This window comes from Lactuca serriola, chromosome 2 (genome assembly GCF_051521515.1).
Source record: "Lactuca serriola cultivar US96UC23 chromosome 2, Lser_US96UC23_V15, whole genome shotgun sequence".
NCBI lineage: Eukaryota > Viridiplantae > Streptophyta > Magnoliopsida > Asterales > Asteraceae > Lactuca > Lactuca serriola.
Genome location: NC_136409.1, coordinates 168,071,963 through 168,097,134, shown reverse-complemented (window position 1 = coordinate 168,097,134; position 25,172 = coordinate 168,071,963). Strand labels below are relative to the sequence as shown.

At 37.9% G+C, this 25,172-nt stretch overlaps 1 non-coding gene and 1 pseudogene across 1 annotated transcript; one reads left to right on the top strand and one right to left on the bottom strand.

Annotated features, from left to right (window-relative positions):
• Positions 1 to 10,116: 10,116 nt before the first annotated feature.
• LOC145089774 (AAA-ATPase At3g50940 pseudogene) lies at positions 10,117 to 11,646 on the top strand (annotated as a pseudogene).
• Positions 11,647 to 23,933: 12,287 nt separating this feature from the next.
• LOC145091148 (small nucleolar RNA R71) lies at positions 23,934 to 24,040 on the bottom strand. The gene has a single exon (XR_013702036.1). It is a non-coding gene; the product is annotated as a small nucleolar RNA R71 (small nucleolar RNA).
• Between the last annotated feature and the right edge of the window lie 1,132 nt (positions 24,041 to 25,172).

Sequence of the window (25,172 nt, the reverse complement as noted above, 5' to 3'; positions counted from 1 at the left end):
GGGCAGCTCAGTGTTCCAGGCAGTTTAGAGTTTCAGGCATGTTCAGTATTGCAGGCAGTTCAGTGTTTGGATAGTTTCAGAGTTTTGGACAGTATTAGTATTTGTGTTGGAATGCAGGTGTTGACGGTATAGTTGGTTTGGAAACGACAAATCCCTCTCAGCAGGATCAGTTGAGCCCTTTTGCCAAGTATAAGTGATATGTAAGGATAGCTAGGCAGGTAGCTTTTCTATCAGGATGAAAGGCTTGAGTTAGTAGGAGTTGAGTAATCAGGTGAGAGATAAGCAGGCTGGTTCCAGCAGCATCGATTCAGTATGGATGGCAGAATGGATAGAACAGTTGTAGATAGTCGAAGTATCTTCCGGAGTCGCTGGGAGCGACTAGGAGATTGCGATGGAGTGTAGTGACCGGTGGGAGTCCGGTAACTCAAATATTGGCAGAATAGTTGGACCAGGGTGGTCTCATTGCATCCGGTAGGCGGTTGAGGGGTAATAAAATTTTCAGTCAGAGGAAGTAACATTGAGAAAATTATGGAAAAGAGAAGGATTCAGTATGTACCAACAGTAGCGACCAGCATTCTAAGTGGCTGGAGTGATGGACAAAACGGTGTTAACTTTCCCAGACAGAGAGTTAAAGGCAGTTCGCAGGACAGTTGGCCATAGCAAACTTCGAGGACGAAGTTTAGTTTAAGTGGGGGAGAGTTGTAACACCCAAGATCAGAAAGGCCAAGAAAAAGAAAGAAACCCTAAGTCAAGGAGTGGACTCGTCGATCCCGGGGAGGAACTCGACGAGTCGGAGCGGGATCCGGGGAATCGAGTAAGTGACCAACTCGGCGAGTCGGCTCGTGAACTCGGCGAGTTGGGTCTGAACGAGGAAACCCTAATTTCAGGAATTGGTACCCTATTTAAGCAACTTATTCTCTTCCCTAGGGCTCATTTGCGGCCCTATAGTCCAGAACCAGAAACCCTAAGCCTCCATTGTTGCTCATTCAAGCTTTCTTGCCATTTTGGGTGATTTGAAGGAAGAAGGAAGAAGGCACTCATTGGGGATTCAAGAATTGGCAGTAGATCCAGAGTTGTGAGGTCTTCCAGATCATTTGAAGGTAATGAGTCGCTACCTTCCCTCTTTTGCATATAGATCAACCTTTATCTTGGGATTTGGGACTTTTAGGGCAAGTTTATGAGCTATTCCGAGTTAGAAGCCTAGATCTGAAGTTGCTACTTCAGATCTATGTGTATCTTAGCCTAGAGAATCATAAAGCATCAGTCTATGGGTTGATTGTTGAGCCCCTTTGTCTCAAACCCTAGTTTATAGTGATTTGAGCCTAGATCTCGTTAGCTACACGTAAAGTTTGCCACTTTACGTAAGGAATAGGCTTTAGAAGAGTGGATCTATAGTTTGGAGTCCATGCATGACTCTAAAGTCCTTTGCATGTATGTAGATCTGTTGGGACTCGGCGAGTAGCTTGAAGATGAGGAGGAACTCGACGAGTCGGATGAACAGCTCGTCGAGTCGGATGAAGTTAGGCATGAACTCGACAAGTTGGAAGAACAACTCGACGAGTTGGTTGAAGATTGCCTTGGGCTCGGTGAGTCTATTCTTGGACTCAGCGAGTCAGGTCGTGAAACCCCAAACCCTTCGAGTTGAAACTCGAATCAGTGAGTCGGGTGGAGACTCAGCGAGTTGGACAGGTTAGGACTTGGGAATAGTTGACTCGGCGAGTCATGGACTGACTCGGCGAGCCGAGTCGCGAATAGAAAGACCCTGAGCATATGAACTCGGCGAGTTATTAGGTGCACTCGGCGAGTAGGGTTGACCTGGAAGGTTGACTTTGACCATGATTTTGACCTTGACTAGAGTTGACCTAGTTGACCTTTGTAGGTCAGTTGGACTAAGTGTTATATTGACATTGGTAGCTCGAGGAGCTAGTGGAGCAGCAGTTCGGAGTCAGAGGTCAAGTAGCAGTCAAAAGGATTAGCAACATCTGATCAGCAGTCTCAGGTGAGTTTCCTTCCAGTAGGAACGGGTCTACGGCCACAATGCCGACCCGTTTAGCTAGTAGTAGTTTCCGGATTTTGATCCGATGCAGTAGTTAGTATGTTTGATGCCTTCGTTGCTCAGACAGGATTTATGTGTTATGTGTTCCGGGCTACGACCCGATGTAGTATGCAGTATATGTGTGTTCATGCTAGTTGATATGTTTATGTTATGTTCTGTTCAGTTAGTTCCGGACTTCGGTCCGATGCAGGGGGCAAGGCCCCAGTTAGTCCGGACTTCGGTCCGATGCAGGGGACAAGGTCCCAGTTAGTCCGGACTTCGGTCCGATGTAGGGGACAAGGTCCCAGTTAGTCCGGACTTCGGTCCGATGCAGGGGGCAAGGCCACAGTTAGTCCGGACTTCGGTCCGATGCAGGGGACAAGGTCCCAGTTAGTCCGGACTTCGGTCCGATGCAGGGGACAAGGTCCCAGTCAGTATCCGGACTTCGGTCCGATGCAGTGGGCAAGGCCCAGTATGTGCTTTATATGTTATTGTATGGTATGTGGTAGATTGGGGGAGCTCACTAAACTTCGTGCTTACGGTTTTCAGTTTTGGTTTCAGGTACTCAGTTTTCAAAGGAGGAGCTCGGGAAGATTGCAGTGCACACACCATAGACAGTTAGCCTGGGAATGTTTGACTCTGATAATGATGATATGTTTTGAATTAATACTCAAAAATTATGTTATGACTTATGATACAGTTTTTATAAATATGATTTAGTAATGTTTTTAAAGAAATTTTTAGTTGTGATTTTTGGGTCGTTACAGAGTCGTTCAGGATCCACAACACGTTCCATATTTCGCAGTTGCAAAAGTGAATCATGGACCAGGAGGCAGTAGTATCACTGGATGATATTCAGGTCGATGAGCGCCTGAATTACGTGGAGAGGCCTGTGGCCATCTTGGAGAGGAAGAAGAAGATTTTACGGAACAAAGAAATACCTTTGGTGGAAGTGCAGTGGGAACATCGGAGGGGATCCAAGTGGACATGGGAGCTGGAAGCGGAAATGCGAGAGAATTACCCGGCGTTGTTTATTCCACCAGACTTCGAGGGCAAAGTCTAGTTCAAGTGGGGGAGAATTGTAACGCCCCGATTCTCATGTATTAATTAAATATGAATCTCTTTGATTTTAAGGTCTACTCGACGAGTTGGTTGTCCTACTCGCGGAGTAGCAGCGGGTTGGGGACGCGTATTTAGTGGCCTACTCGCCGAGTCCATGAAGGGACTCAACGAGTAGGAGATGGCAGATTAAACCCTAAATCCCAGGGTTTTGCACCCTATTTAAGGAGGCTTAAGCCTCCTTTAGCCTCTTTACAGTTCTAGAGAGCTCTTAAGAAACCCTAATTTGTGTGGTGCTCTATTGTGTGTGTATTAAGCTTGGGAGGAAGATCTTTGGAGAGAAGCAACTTGGAAGGCAAGGGGATTGGAGCAAGGAAAGTGTGGGAGTCAGAATCTACCTAAGTTAGCATCTTCCAGAGGTGGTGGAGTTTGTGGCAGTGATGCGAGGGTTGAAGTTTATCTACCGAGTCGACATCTGCAAGGTGAGTTATCCTCACTATATCAATAGGGTCTAAGGCACCAAGGTCGACCCTTTAGTTGTTATGGTTATGATAAGATATATGTGGTTATGATCTGATAGATCGGAATCAGGATAGACAGTATGTTATGCTTTTATGATCCTTAGGGATTGGTATGTTAGTGGCCTGCTAGGTTGGTGCGCTAGTTATGAGAGATTGCTATGATTGATGACCAGTAAGATATATATATATATATATATATATATATATATATATATATATATATATATATATATATGATGTCCGTATATGCTAGTATATGTTAGTTAGGCGCACATGATTATTTGATCGTTGGTTGGGTTGAGGCGGTCCTGTTTTGTGCTGAAGGCCAACATACCCTATGAGCGGTCCGGGGAGACTATAGGCCCATATGGTGGTCCATTCATGTCGAAGGCTCGGTATAGATTCAATTAGACTGTAGGCCCTGTAGGGCGGTCCAGTCAGGCCGATGGCCCAGTATGCATGATGATTTATTGATTATTACTGATATGGTTTTATCAGTGTGGTATTGGTATTTTGGGGGTAGCTTACTAAGCCCTCGGACTTACGGTTTTTAGTTATTGTTTCAGGTACTTTAGGAGATCATGGCAAGGAGAAGGTGTGACCGTACCGCTCCTCATCCTTATGATCTGGTTATTGGGACACTCTGATGAATAATGATTGAAAACATTTTTCTAAACAAATACTATTTGGCGTTATTTATGATTAAAAAAGTTTAAATTTGGCATAAAATTTTGGATGTTACAGAAAATAACGGTAGAAAATGTTGTGCCATCACGTCGGGCCCTTCCCCTTAGTACCTGAAGTACATGTAACTATAAACATAATCTGTAAGAAAACGTTTAGTAATTTTTCCCCAAAGTATCACATACAAACATATAATTCATTGTTATGGGCCAAATCATAATCTTACGTATAATGCTTGCGGAGGGCCAAATCCTGGTATTCCATGTGATTGCTAGGGGCAAAACCCTAGTCTTTCATTCAACTGTCAGGGGCCAGATCCTGGTATTTCATACAGGTGCCAGGGGCCAAACCGTGGTCTTTCATTCACATATCACACAAGTAATCCTTATCCTATAATACAAATAATGGGTCGGCCTTGGTGCCTTCAATCCATTGATGCAGTGAGAAAACTCACCTCAGTCTGTTGGTAACATAATACGCTCGGTTGCTGAACAAAAAAGTCCCACACTATCATAAACAAATAACCCTAATAAGCATTAGGTCATAATCCCAAATCATGGGCCTAAACCCTAAGTCCAACTCCTAAGATAAGGGCCCAAATGCATTTCCTATAATGGGCCTAACCGTTCTTGGCCTAAACAAAATAATGAGCTCCAAGGCCCACAAAGGCCCAACTACAACACTTAAGGCCCATAAGTAGAAGTCAAATACCCGCCTAATCTAAATAGATCAAGGCATAAAACCAACTAAGGCCCAATGACCCAAAAGCCCAACAAAAGTCCAAAATCTCACTTGGATCGTACGCACGACGTAATCTAAGTACGCTCGACGTACCCGGTTGCCATGTAGTACGCGTTGCATACACCTTGGTACGCTCAGCATACTAAGTTGCTCAGCACTCAACCATTTGGTGCTTAATCCGTGAATTCACTTCTTCTAACTTCCAGATCTCGGTCATTAAGAGGGTCCTAGGGCATAAAGTTGGCAATTTTATGCCTTAGCATGTCTTATGAGAGTCCAACATCCATTTTTGTTCATCCAAGCTCACATAAAGGACCTAGATTCATGCATGGATTCATATCAAACACCAAGATAACATTTGTATGCATCTAACATGCCAAAGGGACTAAGATCTACCATTTCCAACTTCTGGAGTTGCCCAAACTCCCAAAAGAGAACCAATGGACCAAAAATGAGCTTATAAACAAACCCTAACTCTAACTATCAAAAGGATCAACAAGGTATGAGCTTTTTACCTTCATCAGCTTCCTAAGATGATGTAGATTCAGTATCTTGAAGCTCAACCACGTCCAAGGCTTGATCACCATCTTCTTCTTCTTGAAACCACACCAGAAAGGCCACCAAAGTTACTTCCAAGCTCAAATATCACACTCAAAGGCAAACTAGGATTTTAGGGATGTTAAGAGTTGTGGAGGCTGATAAGGGTGAGGGTCTAAAGGTCGTAAGTGTGCTTAAATAAGGCTCATGCCCTAAAATTAGGGTTTTAGCATTTGGCCACATACACCCCACATACATGGCTCATGGTCCCGACTCCGCATGCCCATGTACACTAAGCGTACATAGACGTATGCTCAACGTATGAAGGGACCTCATTTGTAATTATAAATTTAATCCAAGGAGCAAAAGGAAAAATACATGAACCCGAGTGTTACACAATAGAGTCAGTGGAGCAATGATTATTACTTAAAGTTTGATTTATAAAATAAGTACTTACAAATCTACTCTTAAAATCTTTTTCTAAAAAATCAACGTTATAGAATGTTTGTTTAGTCTCAATAATTTTTGCTAAGGAAACAACACCTTCTATATCACATCCAAGAGTTTTCACACATTAATCTGGAATCTGAGAATTAATAATTCTTGTAACATTATAGTGAGAAGAAGCCCAGTTTTTTTTAAATAAGTTGAATGCTTCTAGCATGATCAACAACTTTTTCTTTTTCAGAGTGAAGAAAACTGTTGGTCAGCAAGATACACGTATTTTCCTTCTTTAAAAGAAAAAAAGATTTTTCGAAAGAGGAGAGTTTACCTCTGAGTTTTTTTTTAACTCAAGTCTATGAGAAGATCTTTCTTTGTGTTGAAACAGATAAATCGAAGCGTAAGTGATCAATCATGTTAATTTTTTTTATGTTATCAAAAGAAGAGTAGTTAACAAGATTTTTTACCTGATACGCTGAGGTTGCGTCCCATTCCTTAAGGTCTGTATCAACTTGAGAAGGATCAATATCAAGAGTTCAATGTTGTCATTTGATGTTTCAACATTAGATTCAATGATCTGGGTCATGAGACACTTACCTTTTGAAGCTACGTCATCTGAGAGGTTTTCTTTTTCAAAAGCAGGTGATAGTGTGATCATCATCTCTTGAGCAGATGAGTAGTTTTGAATCAAACGATAGACATATTAAGGGGGTGAGTTTCCAATGGTAACTCTCGCCTTTACATCAAGATTTATCACCCTTTTTTATTCCTTTTTGTATCACGTCACAAATTTCCTTTTTAGCTTATTATCAGATTCACCATCATTGGATGATTGATGCATAACAACTATGATACCTTTGTTGATGATGTTGAGCATGTCAAAGTCCATGATCTCAAGAACATCAATGGCCTTTGATTTCCAAGCAGTGAAGTTAAGTTCATCAAACGAAGGAATCTTGTTGCAAGCAGTCGGTTTTAGATTGTATGAGGTTGTCATGATTATTTGAGTGTATAAAAAACCCGTTCTGATACCAATTGAAGGTTTGTATCGATCAAATACACTTCAATTATAATACACAAGAACAGAATAAACAAAGAAAGAAAAGAACAGAAAAAGTAATTAAAGAACACGAAGAATTCACCAAATTGTCTTTCATCAAGAAAAGGGTTGTTTTCACTAAGAAAATAAGTTTTCACAAAGATGGTCACCATGACGTTCATATTAGGGTTTCACCCTAATGTTGAATATATACTAAACTATACAAGTATATCCTTTGATTCAAGGGATTGTATCTAATCTATACTAAGAATCGATCCTCATCACAAAGATATCAGATCTTCTATCTATTCTATACATATCAGTATAATTACCTAATATACAAAGATCACATAAGATAACTATCTACACACTGATGCTGATAAGGCTTCAGGCGCTGGCGTTGATGTTGATGTTGGTGTTGGCGTTGGTAGTCAACGTACAGAGTGTTTGACTCATCAGATCATAAGGTGTGACCTTACAGTCTTCTAGGGTTTCTAGAAGCCTCCTAAAGGATAATTAGGAACTAGATAAATACTAGATTTGAATTAATATTATTTATTTCAAATTAGGGTTTCTAGGGCTTCATGATCATCTATAAATAGGACCCTTGAGATCCTTATTTTTGTGCACTCTCATAACCTAACGATAGCCGACATTTCAACATGCATCTCCTCTCTCTTCAAGCCTTCTTGTTACTAGGGTTTGGGTACAAACCATCAAAGACATTAGATTTTTGGTTCTTGGTTTCCAAGATTTTTGAGGAAGGATTTATTTTTATTATTTGCTATAATAATCAAAAGGTATGTAAACCCTAACCTTCTTGTAACTTCTAACTTACCTAGGGTTTGCTAGGGTTCTTGATGTTCATAGTTTATTGCTATCAATAAAGAAAACATAGATCCAAAGGACCAAATAGGTTGCATTTGAACTTAATAGTTAAGTGTTTTTCCACCTCATGCATAGATTTATAATCTATAAAACCCATCAAGCACTACTTTAAAATGCTCTTGAATGGGGAATGAATTCTCGAGAGTTTAGAGATAAAGTATGGAGAAAATAGGCAATAAATGAAGGAGGATTCGACTCTTGTTTATAACACTTTTTGACATGCACGTCGCACCGTGGTGCTATAGATTTTTCTCATTGGTGTCACATGTTGCTTTCACCCTAGGCCACGTCATCGAGGTTGGTAGAAGGATTGTTCTCTAGCTCTACCACATGGCACACTCTGGTTCCACCATTTCATCCCTTTGCAATTATTTTTTGTAATCTTCGAAAAACCATATCTCTTGCATGCGAGCGACGTTTTAGATGCTCTTTATATCCACATATTCGTATCAACAATTACTACAACTTTTTTTTTTAAATCTCAACAGATAATTCACATTTTATTTCCATTTTACAGTTTATAAAGATTACACTCTAAAAGACTTTGAAAAATTCATATCTTTTTCATACGAGCTGCGTTCTCGATGTTTTTTATATTGATGGATTTGTATTTACGAGGACATACACCCTCGTTTACATTGTATTGGATAACAAGTAACCTATTTTTTTCGTATTTTATTAAACACACTGATGTACAGTATCAAACACGAAACTTCAAAAAATCATAATTTCTTCATACGAAGTCAGATTTTGACATTCTTTATGTTAATAGGTTTATAATTTATGATTACTACAACTTTCGTTAAGATTATTTATCCTAAATAATCTTCTATGTAAAAATGTTATTTTATCGTTTTTCGATAAATTTAAAAAAAAAAGGTTTATACAAATATCATATACACGTAATATTATCCACATAAAACATATATAATAAATAAGTATTTATATAACTTGTAACACATACAAAGAACAATTATCCTAATCGAGGATTTTAATTATTTAATAAAAATTGATAATCATAACCATTATCCCTTAATCGTTTAGCCCAAATTCGTAGGCATTACACAAAAAATACCCTAAATCGATGCTCCTGGTAGCAAACCATCTAGTCCTACGGAGGGTGTAATTGCAAGCCATTACGAATAAGACAACAACAATTAAACCGTAAATTAGTACAAAAATATATGTATATGTGTAAAGGCATTAGAGGTTTCTATGAGGTGTAGCTCTAATAGTAAAATTGAGAGAGATGAGAAGAGGTCAGGTCGTTCGAGGCGATCAGTGATCAATGTGTATATTATGCGATAATCATTATCAAGTTATCAAAATCTCAATTACATCCCTGATTTAATGGGATTACAATAAATTAGATTAAAATTGACACATAATAAAGGTTTAGGTTTGGGGGGAAAATATTGAGGAAGGCTAATAAACTGTCGGGTGACATAAAAATTATTCTTTTATTAGAAAAGAAAAAAGAAAAAAATAAGAAGATATTTATGATTATTTCGGTATCTAGCAAAACCTCAATATAAATCGTTTTTATTTTTATCAAATTTTAAGTCTATTGCTCTATTTATACATTTTTTTTGTAATTAATATAAATACATTAATTTAAATACTTAAAATATATGTCTTAATTTTAAAGAATGCATTGTCAAAAAGATCTCATAAATAAATTCAGAATATATCAATTTCGCCTATACCTTCATAGTTATGTAAAAATATTTTATCATTAAAGGTTATTAAAAAATTGTATTTATAAAATTTGAAATAGAAACACATAAGTTTATATTTTGTTTTCTGATTTTCAGTTCCGTCATTTAGTATTTACCAGGCCCTTATCTATTATTTTATTTTGTTTGGCGAAACCTTATATTTAAAACGATTATCACAGTGATGAAAAACGAAAAATGGAGTAAAATTGTTGTTATACAAATGATAAAATAAATTATATTTTAAATAACAAAATATACCAAAAATCCACTTAGTGAAAAATATATTTTTTGAAATCTAAAAGTAATCATCACACACATTATATTTAAAAAAGAGAAATATATTTTTAAAATATTAATGATAGAATCCTTTTGTATTAATCAGCTATATAGGGAGCTTTTATATCAGGCGTGTTAGTAGTCGCCAGTCGGTGTAGATAAAAACCCCATGCAATTAAACCTTCAACACTTGAACCCTTCGTTTCTAAAATGCCCTCTAAAGTGAAGACCATCATCTCAACCATCGGCTCTGTCGCCGCCGCCACTATGGTGGTACGCAAGATGGCCCGTCGTTACTTGCCATCTGAATTCCAAGACTACATTTATATCGGTTTACGAAACTTCATAAAGAAAAAGTTCTCCAAACACTTGACCATGGTAATCTATGAATCCGATGGGTTTCACGAAAACGAAATATATAATGCCTTTCAATCCTATGTTGCTGCTAGAATGTCCACAGACATCCATCGAGTGAAGGTCAGCAAAACTCGTAACGACAACAACATCGCGGTTGCCATGGAAGTCAACGAGGAGTTCACCGATATTTACAAGGGTGTCCAACTCTACTGGTCTTCGGTTTCCAAGAAGACACCGACTAAACAATATAGCAGTCATAATGACATGAAATCTTCTTCCCGAAAAACTAAACATTCGTTGGAACTCACGTTTCATCAAGATTACAAAGATCTGGTGTTGAACGACTACTTGCCGTTTGTACTTAAGTCTGCAGAGATGATGAAACAGGAACAAAAAACCTTGAAGTTATTCACGGTGTCGTTGTATTCAAGACCACCGAATTGGATGTCGGTGAATCTTGACCATCCGGCGAACTTTACCACGTTGGCAATGGATTCCGGTATAAAGGAGAAAGTGATGAAGGATTTGGATAGATTTGTGGAGAGAAGAGAGTATTATCGGAAAATAGGAAAGGCATGGAAAAGAGGTTACCTGTTGTATGGTCCACCGGGGACAGGAAAATCAAGCTTGATTGCGGCCATGGCTAATTACTTGAATTTTGACATCTATGACTTGGAGTTGACTGACGTTAAGTCAAATTCGGATCTACAGACGTTGTTGGCGACGGCTAACCGATCTATACTAGTGGTGGAGGACATTGATTGCTCGGTGGCGTTGCACGATCGGGGGGCCAGAGAGGCGGTGAAAGACTCATCTCTCATGAGGCTTTACCCAAAGGAAAATAAAGTTAATATCCAAAACCATTTAGCTTTTTTCATTTTCATTTTGATTTAGATTTACATATTTGTGTATTATGTCAATTACTATGATCAGGTAAACTTATCCGGATTTCTCAATTTAATTGACGGGTTATGGTCAAGTTGTGGAGACGAACGAATCATCATCTTCACCACAAACCGTAAGAACAAACTTGGTCATGCTCTTCTTCGTCCTGGTCGTATGGATGTTCATATACGCATGTCTTTAACACCATGTGGATTTCGTCAATTGGTTTTTAACTATCTTGGAATCACACAACATAGTCTCCTAAAACAAATAGAGGATTTTATGTGTGAGATAAAAGTTACACCCGCTGAAATAGCAGAGCAATTACTCAAGGATGATGATCCAGATATCGTTTTGAGTGGTCTCATCGAGTTCTTTGATGTTAAGAGGAAGGCAAAGGCGAAAAAGGGAAAAGAGAAAGAATTGGGTGTAAAAGAGGACGAAAGCAGCCTACAAAGTGCTTAAGATTAACTTTTTCTTGCATTAAAAAATTAGTAACTTCGGTGTTTTATACTTATGAGAATAATGTGTGTGACCACTTTACATATTCCTACACGGAACATTTCTGGAATCTATAACAATAATCTGATATCATAAAAATAATCCATGTTAAATGTGAGTAAATGATATATACTTAGTGGCATTTGTTGGTTTTGGGGTTGATTTGACATCTCTAATGGCCTCTACATTTTTTACTGATTTATAGCAGATGAGGATGTTGTTACTTCTTCGTCTATTGTTATAAATTTAGTTTTAGATTTTAGTTTTTTTTTTTTACAGTTTGTTGAAATCATGATCTTGATTCAAATACTTGTTACAAATAATCTAGACATTGCTCCTTAGTTTCAGCAAAGATCAAAATTATGTACAAAACTTCAAGTATTAGTACGCAACATAGGTTAAGATTATCCATGTTCGAAATTGAGAGCAAAAGAGTAGTCTTTATAGCATCAACATATGTAAATTTTAAAGTCGCGTAATATTTCATAAGTGAACCCTCGATCTTCATCACATAAGAGGACATAAAAAGTTGAATAGAGAATATGCTAACTCTTCTGTATACCGAATTAAAACGTAAAACAGTTGTCAGAGGGGAGGGGGGGTTGCAGAGTCGTTAGATATGTCAGATTGGACTGTGCAAAACAAGTTACACTAACAATAGTTTTTTTTTTAACCTTTAAATTTTATTGAAAAAGGTTAGCAAAAAGCTAACAAAGAATTAGATAAGAATCAATAAAATAGGGTTTAATAACCAAGACAATCTACTAAGAATTAACTTCATATTCCTATTTACAAACCAATTGTAGGAATGTTCAACCAATCTATGATTAACAAATTCCTTTTAGTATTTTGGTCATTAAAAATGTTGGAATTTTTAAAATTCCAAAGAAATCACCACAGCGTATAATTAAAATGACATATGAAACACTAATTTACTCATATATGTCATTAACCCTATGTACAAGGTAATAAAATCATTGTACTTAGGTTGACATTTTTTTAATTAGAAGTCATACCTAATTTCATTCCTAATAAAACCATCCTTGAATTTTCTTTTTATTACCAAAAATATTAGTCTCGACATTAGACACTTTTTACCACATGCCGACTTAGTATTTAGTTTTGTTGATGTGCCCAATTAGGTAGAATCCTCGTTAATATCTTCACTAATTAATGAAGGTTTTTCGTCACATGTCAATCTTTTATGAGTTTTGACATTTGTCATTTTGTGGTATTTTTAAAATAAATATTATTCACTTGTCAATTTTTGGTTTGTTTCGATTTTTAAAATTAAAGTCTTATACTTATATATGTAAAGTATTAAATATCATATATATATATATATATATACATATATATATATATATATATATATATATATATATATGATATTTAATACTTTACATATATAATTATATGACTTTAATTTTAAAAATTGAAACAAACCAAAAATTGACAAGTGAATAATATTTATTTTAAAAATACCATAAAATGACAAGTGTCAAAACTCATAAGAAATTGACTTGTGGCAAAAAACCTTCCTTTATTAAGGATGATATTTAATGTTTACATTTTATGTTTAATCTTTTTTTTAAATCAACTCGTGTAATACACAGGTCTCACACCTAGTATGAATTATATTTTCTTCTTCGATTAAGGAAAGGAATGTGTACTATTGGTTCATTTTTATTCTTATTTCCATTGTTTTTGGTTTCACATTTGATGACGTAATCTTCAAGTAAAAGAACTACTCAACTTAAAAGCCTAAATTTGTCGAATGTGTTTGTGGTGTTGAGTGTAGGTATATGTGTTCGAGCTCGTCTATTAGTTTAAGGGGTATGGTCACATCCAACCTACACAATAAGTGACGTCATATTAGTGCTACATTACCTCCACTACCAACCCACTAACCCTTCGAAATAGTTACCACTCCACATCATTTTTTTATTTTTTATTTTTTTGACAATATTAGATTAAATTTAAAAAAAAATAACTCAAATAAAACATACATTAAAAACACTAAATGAAAACACATTACATTAATTTTAAAACACGCAAAATCAAATCCTAAAATATTTAAAAAAAACAAAAAAAAATCCTAAATTGCTTATTTTTCCTAAAATACTTTTAAAAAATCCTAAATTATTTATTACATATATATATATATATATATATATATATATATATATATATATATATATATATATATATATATATATATATATATATACTAATTTAGAACTATCCCATGAATAGTACTTTGGTTTAACTTTACCCGTCTACTTGCTTTGAGAGTGTTCCTGTACACGTGTTGGCATCTGGATACCCAATAGCTACGTGTTTTAGTGTTATCTGATCCACCACCTCAAATATATTTTTTTTGTTCCTCTTTTGTCTACAATTTTCCACCGCTTCGTCTTCCAATAACAAAACAACACTATGACATCCACCGCCTACCAGACGAACCCACCACCGATCCATATGTTGGTCGATTTCATTCTCCATTTTTCATTGTCTTCCCCCTTCTTCGCTCTGTAAATCGATTGAACCCTCGACTGACTTCATCCTCTTTGCATCGTCGCCTTTGTTGTGTCTACTGTTCCTTAAATTGATGATTCACCGCCTTACTAACACTTTTCCGTCACTGCCTCTGTCGTTCCTGCAAAGGCAGTTGCTTTGGAAGTACCCCTTTTCCACCACAGTCTTTCTCTGTTTCTGCCTCGCTTCGGACCTCTCATGTTCCTGCTTCTCTTCTCTTCTTACTGTCGCTTCCTTCGTACCACCAGACTAAGTCATGAACACCGTTATTGCTCTATAAGTCAAATGCACAACGGATCGATTCCCATTTTTGTCACTTCATGGAGTCGCAGACATGACTTATGTTTGCTTCAGTCAAATCATATATGACTCTCACTTCATTTATATAGAAAAGAATAAAGAATGAAATCAAGGAATCATAATCAAACCGGAGCCTCCATCTCCATTCTCAACTAAAGTCGATGAAGGTATGTCTGAATTGGAAGCGGAGTTGGCGAAAGAGGAAACAGTCTGGTTTGGCGGAAGAGGCGGCGGCTATTAGGGATTTGACTTCTGCTATTAGGTCTACTGAGGCCCCTACCATGATGTACCTTTAAAGAGAAATCAAGACAGCGTTCGTGTCTTTGTTGGAACCTACTGAGGAGGTAAGATAATGCTTCGATTCTGATTCGACCAGGATACCGATTATGTTTTGTAATTTTTTATATATGTGAATCTATCACTTCTTTTGTTGTTATTCACCCTCTACCTTCGATTTATCTAAAATTAGAGAATGAGATTCAATAATTGTGCTTGATTAGTGGATTTTCTAAGAAGATTTAGAATGTTTTGATGTGGGTGTTGTTTCATTGTCTTCATCAGGAGGTATAGCTCACGTGGCGCGTTATTGGCCCTCACTACCTCCATGTCATCGCAAACGAATATAATATATTCTTCTACTATGAACCAGTAGAATGTAGATCAAAAACACCCGTTGCTTTTCCCGACGACGTTTACAAACCCTAGATTTATGCTTCATCTTATATGATTTCCTTGAACTCAAAAATATTTTGTTCTTTTGCATACTGTTGAATTTCATCAGAATTTGTGTTTATGATAGTTGTTGTGAGGAGGATTTGACCGAATTTTGCGGACTTCAGATTTGAGTCAAAGATCTGTTCTTCATATCTCCGTTATTAGCGTAAATGTAAGTATTCCTGAGAAAATGAGTCAAATGAAAGTACAATAAGGTTTTGGATAATTGTGGTGACCTTATTTTGCTGATGATTCACTTGGTTTTGAGATAAATGATAGATTTTGTCGCAACTAGGAATTCTATGCTTTTGTAACAATAATGATGATAACATTTGTAACTAAAACATGAAAGCATGCATGATGTTTATTCAATGACAACAAAATTCCATCAAACACTCTATACAAACACTTCAAATAGTCAACAAAGGATTGGAAACCCTAAAATCCCGGTTTAAGTCCAATATGGACTAGGATTTTCTTATTGGGCCTAATGGACCAATAAGTCTCCAATTTGACTAGTTTGGGCTTAGAACTCTTAATTGGGCTCTAATTCAATCCACCTTCATGAGATTTAACATTTTGGGTCTTATTGGGCCTAAAATGGAATAAACTACTCCAGTAGTGGAATCATAGGGGTAAGCTTGGATTTTCAGTCCATAATGGAGTTTACCACGTTTACTAGACGAGTTCGGAAAAAAAGGAGGGGTTGGTCAAGCTAAGTTTTTATAAACAAATTTTCGTGAAATTATTTTAAATAATATATTGTTTTCACAAATTTAATTCAGCATATCAACAGAAAGTATCACTACATCGGACATAAGTTTGAATTAGGTCATCTCCTAGTGAAGTGAGTATCATTAGTAGACAATCCTACAGATCCTTTCATGAAGGCTCTAAGTAGGGTTAAACACAACCATCATGCTAGGAGCATTGGCTTAAGAGATGATGTTAGTTTTAGTAGTTAGTTGATAGTTTTGAAACTTTGTAATTAAATAAATGTAAATTGTAACGACCATAAAAATTCAACCAATTTTAACTTTTCAAAAACAACCCATTTTCTCAATGTTATTACAAAAAGGTTTTCGATACAATTATTATCAGAGTCTTCCCAGAATCACATCATAAAACGTAATCATGAGGAGCGGTACGATCATGCCTTTGCCTTGCTACGGTCTCCTGAAGAACCTAAAAAACATTAAACCACAACTGTAAGCCCGAAAGCTTAGTGAGATACCCCCAAAATACCAACCACATATACCATACACACATAACATGCCATATCATATCAGAACACAAAACAGCCATGCACTTCGGGTCTACTGTGTGACTGGTCCGCCGCACCGGCCAACAGTCCACATGGTCCACCCTCCGAGTCTAGCCATATATATCGAGTCTGCAGTGTGATTGGTCTGCCCGCATCGGGCCTTCAATCCACCTGGTCCACTCTCTGAGTTTACAATATGACTGGTCCGCCCGCACCGGGCCTTCAGTCGGCTTGGTCCACTCTCCGAGCCTCGGCACGTCTGGTCCGCCCTCTTGGGGCCTACAGCCTATCCGGACCGCTCGTTGGGCCTTCGGGACAACCGGTCCGCCCTAGGTATCTTGGCCTACAGCACAAAGCAGGACCCGCCTCCACCCAACTCCAGTCCAAACAACCATGTGCACATAAACATACAATCATATAACAATTCACAGTCAACAAGCCGATCTAGCAGATCACATAACATATCCTCATCCTAACCAGGATACCGACCTAACCGGTCACTAGCATAGCATCATCCTACATAACAGGATACCGACCATAACCAAGTCTCTAACATATACCATCCTAGCTACCAGAATGCAACCATATCAAAGCAATAACATAACAACATTACCCGGATCTCAATCTGATAAAGGGCCGGTCTTGGTGCCTTAGACCCTGTTGATATAGTGAGGATAACTCACCTTGCCACTGCCGAAACTCTGAACTGAAGAAGCAAATTCTCGAATCACCGACTCACCGAAAATCCCGAACTAGCCAACATAGCACAAATAATCATTAGGCTAAACACAATACCCTTCCAAGGGTAAATTGACCATTTTACCCTTAACTCAATCCGGCCCAACACTAGGTAAGCTCTCAAGCCCACTGATGGCCCAAAGACCAAAAGTCCGAAGCAAAGCCCACTATTGGCCCAATTTACTAAATTGGGCCCACCACACCAAATGGGCCTAGACCCATGGTCCATAACAACTAATGGGTCCACAATACTCCATCCATAATGTCCAGTCACAGCCCAAATCCAGCAGCCCAATAACAGCCCAATCCCTAAGGCCCAAAATGAAAAACCCAACAGAGGGAGTACGCTGAGCGTACCCTCCTTGGTATGCTGGGCGTACACGCTGATTCACAACTGGGGATCGGGGCACTGACCCGCTACGCGGGGCGTAACTTTGCTGCTCATTAAGTCCTTATAACTTCTTAATGGCTTAAGCTCTTAAGCCCAAACTTCAGATCCTTAGACCAAATATGCCTAAGATTCATAAAGTCTCAAAATTTATCACTTGGGACGTCCATAAAGCTCTTAATCCAAGGTCTTAATCCATTAAGACCTACTTATCTCACACATGGAACAACCACAGCCCTTGGGACCTCATTTTTCTCACTCAAGACCTCTCCAAAGGTCTGAAAGGACAGATAATCTCGACCAACTCAAAACATGCATCAAGATGAGGACTTTTGGGACAAGAATGATGCCAAAACTTCACAACACTTAGATCTATGTAATATAAATGACAAGCAAGAAGCTTTATACCTTAGATAGGCTCCAAAGGATGATATATTTCCAGATCTATAAGCTCCAGCCACTCAACTCCTTCTTTGACAACTTCCTTTTTCTTCTTCTAGCCTCTCCTTTGCCAAAATAAGCTTTCCAAGGCCAAACACACCCAACGATGGAGGTAGAACGGCTAACAAGGGTTTATGAGGTTAAGAGAGAGCTTATGGAGGCTAGGGTATGAACCAACATGTTCCTTATATAGTGGTGGGCCCTAATTTTAGGGTTTTAGAACTCTGAGAGTATGCTGGGCGTACTCAACCTTGCACCCGCGTCCAATTACGCACTTACACTGGGCGTAATCCCAGCTTACGCTGGGCGTACTCGGCGTGTCCCAAATTTTCATATTTGGCCTTCTTTTCCCACTTTCCCATAAAAAGGACCAAAATACTCTTCCTCTTAAATCTCGGGGACTCACAAATAAGTACTTTTAGGAACGGGGCGTTACATAAATGAATTTGGTGCTTAAACAATAGAGAACTATTTATGAGTATTGTACTGCCTTCTTTAATTATTTACTCTTATGTTTCACTTTTCTTGTTTTACTTCCCGAATAATATGATTATCCAAAATTCCTGATATTAGCATATTTAATCATATAATTCATGCATTATCTTAATATTGTAACACTCTAAAAATTTCAACCAATTTAAACTTTTCAAAAACACCCCAGTTTCATTAAGTTATTACAAAAAGGTTTTCAGTACAATTATTATCAGAGTCTTCCCAGAACCATAACATAAAACATAATCATGAGGAGCGGTACGATCATGCATTTGCCTTGCCACGGTCTCCTGAAGTACCTGAAGCATATAAACCACAACTGTAAGCCTGAAAGCTTAGTGAGATACCCCCAAGATACCAATCACATATACCATACACATAACATGCCATATCATAACAGAACACAGAATAGTCATGCACTCCGGGTCTACTGTGTGACTGGTCCGCCGTACCGGGCCTTCAGTCCACCTGGTCCACCCTCCGAGTCTATCCATATACATCAAGTCTACAGTGTGATTGGTCCGCCTGCACCGGGCCTTCAATCTACCTGGTCCACTCTTTGAGTCTACAGTATGACTGGTCCGCCCACACCGGGCCTTCAGTCGGCCTGGTCCACTCTCCGAGCCTCGGCACGTCTGGACCGCCCTATTGGGGCCTACAGCCTATCCGGACCGCTCGCTGGGCCTACGAGATAACCGGTCCGCCGTGGGTATGTTGGCCTACAACACAAAGCAGGACCCGCCTCAACCCAACCCCAGTCCAACAACCATGTGCACATAAACATTCAATCATATAACAATTCACATCCAATCAAACCGATCTAGCAGATCACATAACATAACATCATCCTAACCAGGATACCGACCTAACTGGTCACTAGCATAGCATCATCCTATATACCAGGATACCGACCTTAACCAGGTCTCTAACATATACCATCCTAACTACCAGGATGCAAACATAGCAACGCAATAACATACAACAATACCCGGATTACAATCCGATAAAGGGCCGGCCTTGGTGTCGTAGACCCTGTCGATATAGTGAGGATAACTCACCTCGCAACTGCCGACTGAAGAGCTAAGATCACGCTGCTCCAACCCCTGACACGAACTTCACCACTGATCAAATACCAAAACACTGAACTCAATAAATACCAAAATACCCCTGGGAAACAACTAGTCAACTCCTATTCAAAGCCAAAGTCCTCAGTCAAAGTCAAACTTCCTAAATGACTCTACTCACCGAGTCAGCCCGCTGACTCGTCGAGTCCCCATGCTCAGAAAACTCCCACAACACGACTCAAATCGTTGAGTCGCCCCAAGACTCGCCGAGTTCCCAACTTTGAGTCTAATCGCACTCAACTCACTGAGTCATCCCTTGACTCACCAATTCACAGTTCAACCAGGAAAGGTTAGGACCTCACGACCATACTCGCCGAGTCCAAGAACAGACTCGCCGAGTCCAAGGCTATCTTCAACCAACTCGCCGAGTTGTTCTTCCAACTCGTCGAGTTGCTGCCTATCTTCATGCAACTCGCCGAGTACACCCATGTGACTCGCCGAGTACAACTAGCTCTTAACCCATACAGAGGCTTTCCAAGCCATGCAGGGTCTCCAATCCATAGATCTACTCTTCTACAAGCCACCCATCACGTAAAGTGGAAAACTTTACGTGAATCCAAGGAGATCTAAGCATAAACACTCTAGGGCTAGGGTTTGGGACAAAAAGGCTTCATCAACAACTCTTGAACAGGGACTTTATGCTCTTTTGGATCATCAATACACTAGATCTGAGGTAGCAACCTCAGATCCAACCTCCAAACTCAAGATAGCACTAGATAAACTCCCACAAATCCCATAATCGATAGATCTAGATGGACAACAGCTCAAGCAACGAATCTTTACCTCAAGAGAAGACTCCAACAGAAGAATAAGCCAAAACCTTGCAAAGCCCATTGCTCCAAGCCTCTTAGTCTTCAAAGATCTCTTCCACAAACACTCCTCCAAGGTCTAAATGCTCTCTAATTCACTCACAAACGAGTATTAGGGTTTCTGGACTTCAAGGGAGAGTAAAGAGGCTGGGGAGAGGGTATTATGTCCTTATATAGGTCTCAACCCCCGGAATTAGGGTTTTCTCCACACAGCACCAACTCGCCGAGTCCAGCCGCCGACTCGCCGAGTTGGCCACTTAACACGCAACCAGAATCGCAACCCTACTCGTCGAGTCTACCCATGGACTCGCCGAGCTGACCATCCACATTTTCACTTGAACCCTGAACTTGCACTCCTGAACTCGAGATGTTACAAATATTTTATGTTGCATTTGTTTCAATTATTGAACAAAAGGTACTTAATTAGTTGAAAATTTCTTTTGCAACAAAAAAGACATGGTCGGAAGGAAAAGGAAGCGGAATTGGCAAATGAAAGCTTGGGTCTGGGATTTTTAAGAAGAAGAAGAAATTTAAGAAGAACACAGTGTGTTGTATTGGAAAATCGCGATGGAACTTGCCTTGCCGATTACATGTTTTTAATGAAGAACACGGCGTGTTGGCGTCTAAACACGTCGTGTTGCACCATTTTTCAGAATCTATATATGAATCGTTTCTCTTCGAAACCCTAACTTATGCTCAAGGTTTTTATTGACTTTTGGAGACCATAGACATCGCTAAGGAATACATAATTTGACTAGAAGCTTGTTCTTGAAGAGATCAAAGGCAATTTATCATTACTTTACCTAATTCCTTTGTTTACATCATGTTTGCAATGTTGAATTTTGTCTTTCTGATTACATTTGCTGAAGTCATGGGCTAAAAACCTTGCTTTCATTTAGAGTAGAGGATCTTATGACTATGTGTTGATTTAGTGGTTTTGGATTATGTTGATTTGATTATTTCTCATGCTAAGCTTGTTAAAAGAACCTTATGTATTAATGAGAATTGTTTTCTATTAATTACTAAGTTAATTAAGATTGTGTGAGCATCTTCTTAATTGCTTGCATCTTATAATTTTGTGACCATTAAGATTTTAAGCCTAGTGTTTTGAACAAAACCTAGGGTTAACTATAGAATAAGTAAATTGATGTGTGAGCTATATATGATGACCAACCATATATGAATTAATTTAATCAACCAACTGAATTAATCACCATTACAAGTCTTGCATGATTCGAACTTAATACTAGTAAACTTATTAGTTTAATCAACTAATTATTGATTGAAGTGATTTATTTGCTAAAGGATTAGTAATAGTGAACATGAACCTAATCACATTAGAAATCAGTAATTTATGACACATTAATCCATTGCACTTTCCACAAAATCAATCATAGGAGTAAGTGAATCGTATCGAAAAGGAAGTCTCTTTAATATTCTTGATTCAAGGTGTCTTTTGTTCTTTAATTAGTTGTTAATTGTCTCTTTGCTAAGTGTTTAATTGATTATCTAAGTTTCTAGTCTTGTAAAACTAGAGAAAAACCCCTCTTTAATCATTGTTTAAATTACTTAACATTAGTAGTAGTTTTAATTATTATTATTGTTCCCTATGTTCAATACTTTACTTACCTACACTAAACTACTATTCGATTCGGTACACTGTCTATCGTGTGTTGGTTTTTGTCTAAGTTAGGATTAAAACTTGTATATTTAACACGTATCAATTCCATGGTCTCTCATACTTTTGGAAGTAAATAGTGAATAAAGACTGTCATGAATGGATTGTAGATTGTCCATGGAGATTAGGCATTGCAATGGGATTGCTACAATATTCATGAGTACCGTGAAATGAAGATATGAGTATTGGATAAACCCATGCTTAGAGATTACTTCATTGATTGAATCACGAGTAATTTTAAGATGATAATATATTATATTCTTCAAACGAAGATATATAAAGTTGTGATTTGCAAACCGATTGTGCATTGGTGTTGTGAAAATGCTTCAGTAACATGATTTTATAAGACATAGTGTCATATATGATTTGGTGAGTAAAGGACGCAGTTATACAGTCAATGTTTATTCGTTCCCTTTGCCCTAACGGGAAAAGCGATATCTTTGGCCCCTCGACGATATGAAAGTAATATACGAAGAACAATCATATATTGTATTGATGTTTATAAAGAATTTATATCAATCAAAATGACAAGTCTTCCATAATTCGAACTTAACACTAGTTTTCTTGTTTATTTTTTCACTTGATCACTAAATGAATGAATTCGTTAACCTAAAGGATTAGTGTTTTGATCATAATTCTAATCAATCTAGGAATTGGTAAACAACCACACTATAATCCATTGCACCTTCCATGAAATCAACCATAGGAGCAAGTGAATCGCATCTAAAAATTAAAGTCTCTTTCCTATCTTGAATTAAAAACATTTTCTTGTTTCTTTTGTAGTTTAATGTGCTTCTTGTTAATTTCTTTTAATTTTCTAGACTTGCAAAACTAGAAAAAAAACCTTTTTATTTGCTTAATTTATTTAGATATATTAAGTAGGTAATTTTATCTATTATTTCTCTTCCCTGTGTTCGATACCCGACTTACCTTAAATACTTTATTAGTCGACTAAGTACACTGCCTATCACGTATTAGTTTATCTAGATTAGTTGGTTTTAAAACTAGTAATTATAATATACATCAAGTTACGTATGTTTCGTTTTACATTTTTTTTCTATTTTTAATTTTCCCTCCTTTCAGTAACCACGCCGTGGCACACCTTGCCCACGTCGTGGCCAACGTTCAAACAATTTAGCTTTTTATTGTATTTGTTCTTTTTATGCATTTGTTTTCTGTTTTTTACAGTTAGTTTATGACCCGAGCATGTTCATCCACTACAGTACTAGGCTTGAAAGATCCTAAGTCTATTTTTCGCAAAAGCAATAAAGAAAGGAGAAAATAAAAGAAAACAAGCCAAAACAAGAAGTGAAACCAAAACGAAGTAGAGAGTGAATACATGACAGATTCAGAATCTGAAAAGGAAAGCGAACCTGAAGACAAGATAGGCAACATTGCGAAATTGTCCAGGGAGAAATACAAGAAAAGGATGTGAGATAACGAGTCGGGTCTTGTGCAACCCGAAATTCCAAACACCACCAAGTTCGAACTAAAAGGGCATATACTTGCTATGTTGAAAGACATCCCCTTCTATGGGAAAGATCACGAAGATGCCTACAAGCATCTCGATAAAGTAAAAGACATTGCAAATTGCTTCAACATTCATAATATCCCATGAGAAACGATGTTGTTGTGGATTCTTCCGGTTACTTTTAGAAAGGCGGCGAAAGATTGGCTCAAAGCACTTCCACCTGGGGCCATCACAACTTGGGCACAACTTTGTGAAGAATTCATCCAACAATTCATCCCACTATAAAAAGTTGCAAAATTGAAGAAAAACATAGCCAACTTCGAACAACAAAGTGGAGAATCTTTGTATGAAGGGTGGGACAGGTAAAAGGGATTACTCAGAAACTGCCCGCAATATGACCTCAATGTGCAACAAGAGGTCTCAATCTTTTATGACAGGGTAAACATGACAACTAGACAACTCCTTGACTTTCAAGGACCATTAATGAAGAAAGCTCCAATATCAATTAAGGATTTAATTGAAGAAATTTCGAAGCACTCAAGGGAGTATCACAACCCTCGAGAATACAAGACAAGATGATACAAGGATGGAAGTGGAGGTTCTAAAGATTTGGCTGCAGTAATGAAAAAGTTGGAGCCAATAGACTGTAGGATGAAAAAGATGGATCAATCCATCCACGAAATTCGTCTTAGATGTGATAACTTTGGCAAACCTCATTTAACCAAGGAATATGACAATCGGAAAGTTCAAGCTTGCTATTTAAGTGGAGATAGGTATGATGAAGATTGGAAGAAAACAAAGAAGGAATGGTTGCCCTATGATGGGTACAAGAAGGGAAAAGAGGAAAAGTATAGGCAACAAGGTCACAAATTTTATCAAAAGGAGCAATCAGATCCTGAAAAGAAGAATGATTTTGAAGCGATGCTTGCCCGATTTGTAGCTACATCGGAAAGAGACATATGAAACCAATGTTGTCCTTCGAAATCAACAAGCCTCAAACTGTAATATTGAGCAACAAATCGATCAATTCTCGAGGCAATTCAGCTAACGGTTACCGGATACACTTTCAAGCAGCAAGAAACAAAATCCAAATGTGAAATTTGTGATCGTCCTTCAGTACCATAGAAGGCTACGGCGTGGAGTATGTTCAGATTGAATTTCGAGTTGTTGTTTCATCACCATATTAGAAGTCCATTTCCTTGGAAATTCAAATATCATTCATGTAGTAGTCCAGAGTCTTTCATTCCAACTATTTCATGATATGTCAGCCACACAACATTCAAGTTCGACCTCGCCACTTCTATCCCAGGGGATTTTGTTCCAATTTATCTCTTTTCTTTTAAGTTATTTAATTGTTTTAAGCATGCAATTAGGAAAATTTGCATAAAATAGGTGTGGGGTAGGGGGTCGAACATAGGAATGCAAGCATGCCAAAAAAATGACTAGGATTAAAAATTTGTAGAATATAAAGACTTGAAAAATGGTCTAGTTTTGAAATCTAGTTAATAAATTGTGACATTGTTGTGTTGGGAC